Source organism: Dermacentor albipictus, chromosome 1 (assembly GCF_038994185.2).
Source record: "Dermacentor albipictus isolate Rhodes 1998 colony chromosome 1, USDA_Dalb.pri_finalv2, whole genome shotgun sequence".
NCBI lineage: Eukaryota > Metazoa > Arthropoda > Arachnida > Ixodida > Ixodidae > Dermacentor > Dermacentor albipictus.
In genome coordinates this window covers 49,890,460-49,900,328 of record NC_091821.1, presented here as the reverse complement: position 1 = coordinate 49,900,328, position 9,869 = coordinate 49,890,460, and the positions used below count along the sequence as shown (strand labels likewise).

The following is a 9,869-nucleotide window of genomic DNA, read 5'->3' as shown; positions in this document are numbered from 1 at the left end:
CTACAATGCTTTTACGATGTAAATCCAGAAAGCATGCCACCGTCTAGGTAAAGACAGCTACCACAACACATACATATACAAAAAGAAATTACCATATTTCCTTTGTCACTTATTTGGTCCATGCTGTTGCTGTCAGGGGATGGGAGATCGTCCTGCAATGTCAGAGTTTAATGCCAAGGAATTAGTGGTGAAGCAATGTGTGCACAAGTTGCAGGCAGCCAATTTACCATGGTGGTCGTGCTGACAGGTGCATGGGGCAACACCTTTGCTTCTAATGGGGAGGCAACAGTTTCTTTGCTTGATTCATTCTGTAATGCATTAAAAGGTGTTCACATCTATTGCATGCTTGTAGACATGGTGTATGTACCATAAGCATATAAGTGCTGCACCATGTAGTCAAATTAACTTACTCTGGCTGACCGATACACACGTCGGCGAAGTCTTGCCAGTGAAAGCTCTTTCATATGAGCATCCTTGTTCTCATCATAACATGACGTCCTTGGCAGGTTTTCAGTTGGTACTGCATTTTTTTCAGCCGCTGTCTTTGACATGCTACATCTGAAAAAATAAATGAATTGTCTATGCTTTATTGTGCCTCAATATGGGCTGCACCCAGAATTTTTTTCTTTTTACCTCAGAAACAAGGCCACAATATTTATAAAAAAGCATTTGCAAGGAAATGAAGCACGGTTTGAGTGTGCAAGGCTATGCAACGTTGTACACCGAATGTAGCATCTGCAAAACGTAGTTGAAAGCTGCTCATAACGCAAAGTACACAGGTGCAAACACCACCACATGACCGGAGTAGTTTTGCCACTGACTTGGGGATGATTTAATAACACAGATAAAGCTAGCTTAGGTACTAATACTGCACATACATATGCGACACGTCAGTAGACGGCGGACGCCGTAAATTTTCCTCGCAACTAGCAAACGCGTGTAAAATTGACATGTGGCTGTCGCGTAAGTGGCAAACTTCTGCAATGAACGTGATAGGCTCGCCGTCGGTGCGAAATACCAGTGTCATATGGCCACTCTTGAGCGCGTGGGAGATTCTCAAGTGCAAGTGGCAAATTCGTAATCAGTCGCGCTGGGAAGTGCCCGCGTGCAGTGCGCCTGTGCTGCAAGTTCATCCGCGCCACGCATGATATTTATTCCGCTTTAGCATGCCACATACGTGGCACGTTTACACTCAACACTTCCCGAACTTGCTAGTACATCATTCGTAAACATTTGAATCTCCGACGCCCGTATAAGTTGCGCGAGACGTGCTGGGCATCAAAAGCCTCCCGAGTTACAGCCGGGTGTAGCCAACAAGCGCAGAGGTGACGTTGCTCGCAGAAACCGCTGTGAAGCGTCGAACATGAGCTCTAATTACAGCCAATGTGGTTAACGAGTGCAGAAGAGACGTTCCTCGGAGAAACCGCTGTGACAGGTCTCGAACCTGTGCTCGAATTTCGCGTTGCGGCTAACATATGCAGCAAACAATGCATAGCCCGATCGCCAGTGCCCGCAATGTGAAACGTGTTTACATAAGGTGACACAGCGACATGTATAATCGCCACGCACAATGGTCATGCATTAGGGTCGAGTTCACAAGTTCACAATAGTGTCTCACCTGGTAAGGAGAAATTATCCCGTGCAAAATGCCGTGAGCAAACAGACTTTCAGCGTCACAGCCTTGCCGATGCGGATGTTAGAGATCCACCTGGTTCTGCGGCTTCAGCCTTTCGACTCGGAGGGAAATGCGTGAACGGAAATGTCGCTGTCCTTCCATCTCGCTGGCACACACCGAGGAACACAGCATAACTGCTTGGCCGTTCGCTTTTTCTTTGCTAGCAGCTTCATTCTTCGTCCGATACAGCAGCCTCTACGGCACACTCGGCGACTGGACCTCCGTATTGCGTTTCTCGCTACTGCCGCTAGGTGTCGCATGAATTCCTGGAGTTGCGAATACCTTCCAAGCCGACTGCGTCGCGGGAAGGCCGCCGTGTTGGAAGAGCTTGATATTCGGTCACACATCGGGTTCAGTGTTTACTGAAGTACAGATACTTTGTTCCCGGAGTTAATGGTTGCTAAGAACGAAAATAAAATGTTATTTGGTGCGAAGTAATGCATCCGGTGGTTGTTTTGCACGCCGATCGTGTTTACTGCTGGAACTGTGCTACGATTGTGGGCAGCAGCTTAGCGCTGCTATCGGGAGCTTATGCACGCGTTTTTTTCCCCCTTCCGCGGAGCGAGCTACGAAGGAAACATTTCGTCACTTCGAGCCGGAATGAGGCAAGCATGTGCTTTCGGGCATGAACATGGTGGACAGCCGTCGGCTTCTATTGAATGTTTCCAAGCAGGACGAAACTAACACCTGACAGTGTCACAGGCACGTACGTTCATTGTATAATTTCACAAGTTCACGCGTTCTCAATTCTGCCGGGCAACTTCGTCCGCCACGCACGACACACTGCGACTGCCGTGTGCGCACCGGTGTTTGGCCGTGATCGTAAGACGATCTGTGCACAGCAGGCGTAGAAACCAACTTCGATCACCATTTTGCGTAGTAAGTCTTGTGGAAGGCCAATATGAGACATTTGCGTGATTACAGCAACGTATATGTACTTCTGTACATTGATAATGAGCGACAGTTTGCTACATTGCGATCTATGAACGCGGCTGTCTATAGTGCGTTCATGAGCGGCTACTCTTCTCAACTTATTTATGACTGTTTACTTAGAATGCCAAGATTTGCTGCCTGTGTAAAAAAAAAAAAAGAAGGAATGCCCGCTGGCGACGCAGCCCTTCTTTTTCTAAGTTACATGGGCGATGTATGAAATTTTTGTGCTTTTAGAGCGGTTTATGTAAAATGCATAGTGACAGAGTGAAACTAAAGCTACTCGGTGTTTTGTTGTTTTGTATTTCTTGTTATGCATCCAGCACAACATTATTTGGGTATGCACCGCAGCATTTCAACATAAAACATAATATGTTTGCTGACGTCAGTTCCTTGCATGTGCTCGGCTTACAAGCTCAAAATTTGAAGCATGTGTTGTGAATATCGCCTGGCCTTTGGTTTCAAGCTCGAAATGCGTATGTATAAATGAGCAAAGGATAGGTGAAAAAGGGCAGTATCATGGGCCTCGTATTGACTAGGTTTTTATTGACTGTGATCGTCACGATCTGCGAAAAACAGGTGCCATATGGGTCGACTGACTCGAGGCGAGAGCGCGCTCACGTGCTCAGAGAAATTATGCTAGTACCTGGTGCCAGGGGCGTAGCCAGGGGGGGGGGGGGGGGGGCTTATGGGGCTTGAGCCCCCCCCGAAATTTTTTCGTGCTGTCATACGCCGCTGACAAAAACAACTCTCGGCGCCGGAAATCATGCTCGATTTTGTCTAGAATGTCCTAAATTCACGCCCGAAAAGACATTTTAGGGCGAACATTGCGAAACCGGGCTGGATTTCGCGGAAACGCCCATGCATTGGGAGTCACATATCGTAACGCAAGGAGACCCACCGAGCGCAAAATTTCAAGGGCGTTTTGATGGCGAGCGGGCTCGTCTCGGCATATCGTAGAGGCCGCGGAATCTACGGAGCGTTTGGATTTCAATTCTGAAACTTTGTGGGTATAAAGTTCTCATAACAATTTGATGCGAAAGGCGCATTGACATTTCCAAAGTCGTGCTTTAAATGTTCGATTCCGGAACTTTGTGGGTTTAAAGCTGTTGTAAACATTTCAAGCCAAAGGTGCATCGACCTTTCTAAAGCCGTACATCGGGATACAAGTTGACAAAGCACGCAGCGAGGTCCGATGAGACAAAGCGCTGTGGTGGTTCATTTGTGCCATCAGGTAACAGAAAAGAATATGAATTTTTTTTCACCTGCGCCAAAGCATCCATGTCAAGACACTAAAGCCACCATTGTAACTAAGTTCTTATTTATTTTTCTACCTAGAGTTTTATTCGCGAGCATACATGAGGCCTCTTTCTCATATTTTTTTTTCGTTCTCGCAACCCGCGGGCTGCCGATCCTGCCAGAGCGCATGCGTTTTTCTCTGGCCGACTGCAATTTCACCTGGCAGAGTTTTGGACGCTTTCTGGCTAGCAGACGAGAAAAAGAAACAATGCATAGTCGCTCGCCGCCAGCACTGCGGGGACTCGACGGATTGCAAACGCGTTCGCTTGTGTGCGCAAGGGAGAAAAGCAGGGAGGAAGCGCGCCGCCTTTTGCCGCACGTGATACATTTTGGGAGTGGAGGGAGGGGGGGGGGGGCTGCTATGATCTGTGAATCTGTGGTTGCGCAACCTGTTTATTTGCCTTGTTTGACGCATTATATTTAGTGACTTTTTCTTAGGTACGTAGATTTATTTGAGACTTATACGTATATTTAAACATCTTGTTGCGAGGTTTTCCGTACATGCGCAGTGAACTTTGTTTCCATTGCCAATTTTTGCTCTGTATCACGCTGCATCTTCACATTTGTATACTCCATTGGATCTCCGCATTTCTAATGTACGAAGGCGAGTCAAATGAAAGTGAGACAAGCCGCCCCGCGCAATAATGGCTCGGTTCATTATTTTCGAGGCATGCGCGTAGCACATACGCATCTCATTTACAAGTGACATGCAGAGGTGAGGTTAAATGTTCTTTAATGTTCTCATACACTGGGTTGAACAGAGTTACGTGACATAATGGACACTCCAAAAGTTGAACAGCTTGGTGTCGTGAGGTTTTTGACAAATGAAGATGTTTCCCAAAAAGAAATTATTCGCCATATGGCTGCCGTATGCGTTGAACATTGCGTTTCAATGGCCACTGTGAAGCATTGTAGCAAACTGTTCAAAGAAGGACATGAAAGTTACAAAGACGATCCTTGGCCGGGCCAAAGCCACCGTGCAATCATCCCCAACACAATTGAAAAGGCCGTGGTTGCTCAGTGGCTATGGTGTTGGGCTGCTGAGCACGAGGTCGCGGGATCGTATCCCGGTCACGGCGGCTGCATTTCGATGGAGGCGAAATGCGAAAACACCCGTGTACTTAGATTTAAGTGCACGTCAAAGAACCCCAAATGAGGGTGACGACATTTTGTCTGCAATTGTGACCGGGGATGACTCATGGTGCCGCTACTACTAGCCTGAAACATTACGGCAAAGCTTACAGTGGAAGCATTTGAATTCACCACCCCCAAGGAAAAAAGAGGCCGTCATTTCTGCCGGAAAAGTGCTGCCTTCTTTTTAGATCCTTAGGGGCCATTATTGATCGAATTTCCTAAACCTGGAGAGACTCTAAATCGTTTCAGATATTGTGAAACGTCGGATCGGCTGCGTGTCGCAATGAAGAACAAATGACGTGGAAAATTGAGCATTGGAAACATATTGCTTCACAACATTGCCCGTTCCTACGTCGCTCATGTGGTTAATACGAAACTGGAAAAGTTCAAGTGGGAAACGTTGCAACATTCCTCATGCAGTCCAGACCTGTTGCCTTGCGTCTTCCACATTTGGCAAAATTTGAAAAAAACTGCTCAAGGGAACCAGATTCGTGTCGGAATATGTCGTGTAGTCATTTACAGATTTTTGAGGCAGCAACCCGAGGAGTTTTATGAGACGGAAATTATGCGACTCGTTAGTAGGACAAGTGTCTAAATACTCATGGTGACTACTTTTAAATAAAGTACCCCGTTTATCATATATTCGCATTGGCGCACTTTCAATTGACTCGCCCTCGTATATTTTGCAGAACTCCTGCTTGTTTACATGTGCTCTCTGTTGCGACTACAATTTCGGAGCAATTGCTCGCAATACACGAGCGGTGACAGCAGCTCCTGCGCAATACATTCTAACAAAGGACAGCGTCATTGAGATTGTCCCCTGGTCGTTGCATATGTACGAAAATGTAAATAAGGTTGTTGAATGACAGATATAACATATATATATATATATATATATATATATATATATATATATATATATATATATATATATATATATATATATATATATATGAACGAGAAGAAAGGGGGTTAACCGAGGGACCCGATAATTATTAGTCTTTATAATGAGAAGCCAACAAACACTGACACCAAGTACAACATAGGGGAAATTGCATGTGCTTAATAAATGAAATAAAGTAATGATAAATTAATGGAAATTAAAGTGGATGAAAAAACAACTTGCCGCAGGTGGGAACCGAACCCACAGCCTTCGCATGTCGCGTGCGATGCTCTACCAATTGAGCTACCACGGCGGCGTTTCCCCATCCACTTTCTTGGGTATTTATGTGTACTAGTAGAACCCTGGGAGTGTTAGCCAGCGCCCCCACTCACAGACCTTGGCGGCGGACGTGGAACGTCTTTTTTGCCGCAGGCGTCACGAGAACGTGATCTTTTTCGGGTGAAGGCAACTGGTCAATAAACCCACATATGCTACCTGAAGGCATCAATGTTGCCGGATTCGAGACCCTCGTTATGTAATGAACGAGAAGAAAGGGGGTTAACCGAGGGACCCGATAATTATTAGTCATTATATGACTATTATATGACTATATATATATATATATATATATATATATATATATATATATATATATATATATCCCTCGACTAATTTTATAAGGAGGAGGCCGAGCTGCAAAGTGAGCCCCCCACGAACGAAATTTCTGGCTACGCCACTGCCTGGTGCACGTGAGGACGCGGAATCCTCGCGCGACAAGTGTGCCTTCGCGTGCCACGAGCACGGAATAACCGTGTGTGTTGAGCAACAAATGCGTACACGTGTACCCGCGTCAAGCGCGCAAGACGCGAACGATCCCTGCAATGAACTCCCATTTTCGTAGCATCGCTAACACCGCGTGCACTTCGCTTAAATATCTTCTAAAACAGTGCCGAAAAGCACAAGCAAGGTGTACTTACACCTCGCACACGCGGGTGTTTTTTGTAGGCTTGAATTTATCCCGGCCGATTCTGTGTAACCACGCAGAACGACGCTCTCGGTCATTTTTCCCGGTCGGAATCGAGTACAAAGTCTTTCCAGACTTGGTTCGGTTGCTGCATCCGAAGGCGCAGCAGCAAGGCATGATTTCCTTGCAGTCAAACGCGAGCGCGACAATCGGAATACAAAAAAATAATAATAATAACTTAGGGCACCTGCGCTTCCTGCGCTCTAATTCAGCCGGTCCGCCCGGCGCTTGGTAGGTATATGGCACTCCAAAGTCACGTGGTACGGTTGGGCCAATGAACGCGTCGGCGGCGCGGGGAAAGCGAATGCGGTACTCTGAAATTTTTTTCCAATGACTACAGTGACTCTACGGCACACTAGAGTTACTGTATGTGCTACCGCAGGTAGCAGAGTTGTGCGTCTGTTTTATCACGCCGCTAGCGCCTCTATTGGCAGAACGTCATCACATGGTAGCCAAGCAACCATGCATTGCGGCGAAGCAGATGTTCGGGCCAATTTTTGTATTTCCCGACGCCGCCGCTGCAGCGAACTGGATTGACACAAGTTATCGCCAGTCAAATTCAAATCCAATCCGGCCGATCTTGCCGTTCGCTGTCCACGTGCGTGCTAGCTGCGTAGCAACAACGCAACGTGCGCAGCGCATCTCACGTTTGTTTCGTCGGCCTGCCTCGTGACACCTTACCTGCCTCGTGACACCTTACTGCAGTAATTGTTTTTCTTCATTTGTAAAACTAGTGAAGGATGTTCAGGTAAAGACACCTGAACAAACAAATTTTCAGTCAACTGCCTATTGCGTCAAGTGTGTATGAGATGAAATTGCTTGACTAACAGCTACGTGCTTTTTGGGCTGTGCTAAAAAATTCATAGCTTGAATATTAAAAGCTACTGCAAGTCTGGATTGTTTTTTTAACTAATGGAAGCACGCAGAGTTATATAGAATATTTAGCTGGAATTACCAGTTTTCTGCATGTGATGCACCACACTGCTTTTAGAGAAGTGTCGTAAAAAAGCCAGCTCACATTTTCATGGTTATGCACTGCTTGGGTTGTTTCTGAATATGAAAGAGGTTACTACTAAGTAAAGATATTTAATCTACTACAGCTTATGTGAACCAGGATGCAAGAGGAATGAATGTCGTCATTTAACATACGGTAAGGGCCTAACTGTGTTTTGAATTATTCCCTATAATGTAGCTATGTCAATCCTGTGAGAAAAACTTTCGCTACACTCCCACAGAAGGCTACTTTTGGAATCCCTGCAGTGAAAAGGCATATAATGAAATCACACTTGCAGGTGTAGCTGATATCCATTGCTTGCTGGTAGATGGATATGTTCCTACACAAGATCTAATGGGCTACCAGAGTTGAAATAGCAATGGTTGGTCATTGATTCACCAGTAATATTTTAGACTGGCTACATGTTGAGAGCTATGGCACATAAGCAAGTATGAGCCTTATTATATTTAGTACAGTTCCCTTTGTAAAAGAGCACCACATGATAAAGCTCGCTATATCAAAATATTTGCACACGCATATACTAGTGTTTGTTTTTTTTTTTTCTCTGAAAATCGCATTGTGATTTTATTGCCAAAAAAAGAGGTAGTTGCGGCTCGGTGCTTTTTGTTACTGTTTACATGCTAAAAGAGCACTGCACTGCTCTTAGTAGCGTATTTATCTCTGTTGAAACAAAACCTGAGTGCCGAGCAGTATTCAAGCGAAGGAAAGTTATTCAAGTATCTGATTGTTTACCTCAATTACTAAAGTTCGTCCAGTTTTTATTACGCTATGTTATTTCGAACATTATACTACCTTGTGAAGTAGCTTTCTCGCACGACAATTTTGTAGGATTTCCGGAATCTATAAAATAACATCACTATATTCCCTAAGTTTATTCGGTGCGATCTAATCGTTACCGTCACGGTTCACGAATGCTGCATCTGATCGGCGTATATAGAATACACAATCTATTCTAGATACGCGAGTGCCCATACGTTATTAGGGCGGAGAAAATGCACAGGTGAATGCAACTCAAAAAAAAAAAGCTAATATACGCGCTGCATCTTACGCCGCGCGCTAAAAAAGGGCAGCGCCTTTTTCTTCAAAATCTAATCAAGTCAGCTGTTTCGATGCGCTTTGTTTGCGATTACGCGGAAAAGCGGTGCACAAGCGATGCAAAAGCGCCCACGGTCGATCGACGATACGCTAGGCATGTCGCCTGCAAAAACGGAGAGCGGCTTCGCCGCATAGACTTGGTTGCTTCTCAGGCAAGATGGCGGACCTACGCGCAGCTCTGCTACCTACGGTAGCATATACAGTAACTCTAATTCGGTAAAGAGATTGCGTCTGTAAACGATTCTGTGCTTTCAGTTTGCCCAAGATTATTATATCGAGAGTCAAAAACTTTCCTCGTTTTGAGAGTACCTACATAAATGTCCAGGAGGGCTGCCGCGTGGTGTTCTTATTGAGCGCCGTAAGCGAAACCCATGAGGAGCGCGCCGCGTGATCCCTCATACTACGCAAGGGAGGCGCTTCCGACAGATGCCGACTCCGTAACTGCTCGCCCCCAACATGGAAAAAAGCGCTGCATGAGCGGAGGTCTGTCTGCGGCGGCCGCAGTGAACCGCGCCCACGCGTCACCCATGCGCTGCCGCTCGCGATCTCCCGATGAGCGAGGCAGTCGCGCCACACTTCACTCCGTTAGCAATGTGCCGCACGAGACAGATTGTCCTCGCCAGTCAATATTTCGGGAAATGAAAACACGTTCAAGCTTCGAATTAGGGAGTATTGTAATCGTCGGTGCAGTTTTCGTTCACGGTTACTGTGTGAAAACATGGTTACGCACAGCTACTTCAATGCTAACGCCTAGCACGCTTAACTGCGAATTTCTCGAAGAAAAACATAAGAAAGATCATTTTCGTAACGCAAT

The 9,869-nt window shown here is 45.9% G+C and overlaps 1 long non-coding RNA gene across 1 annotated transcript; it reads right to left on the bottom strand.

Moving 5' to 3' along the window:
- Positions 1-1,665, bottom strand: LOC135911994 (uncharacterized). The gene is made up of 4 exons (XR_010567532.2): positions 1,619-1,665; positions 411-558; positions 228-308; positions 1-152 (listed from the first exon to the last, which is right to left on the bottom strand). It is a non-coding gene; the product is annotated as an uncharacterized lncRNA (long non-coding RNA).
- Between the last annotated feature and the right edge of the window lie 8,204 nt (positions 1,666-9,869).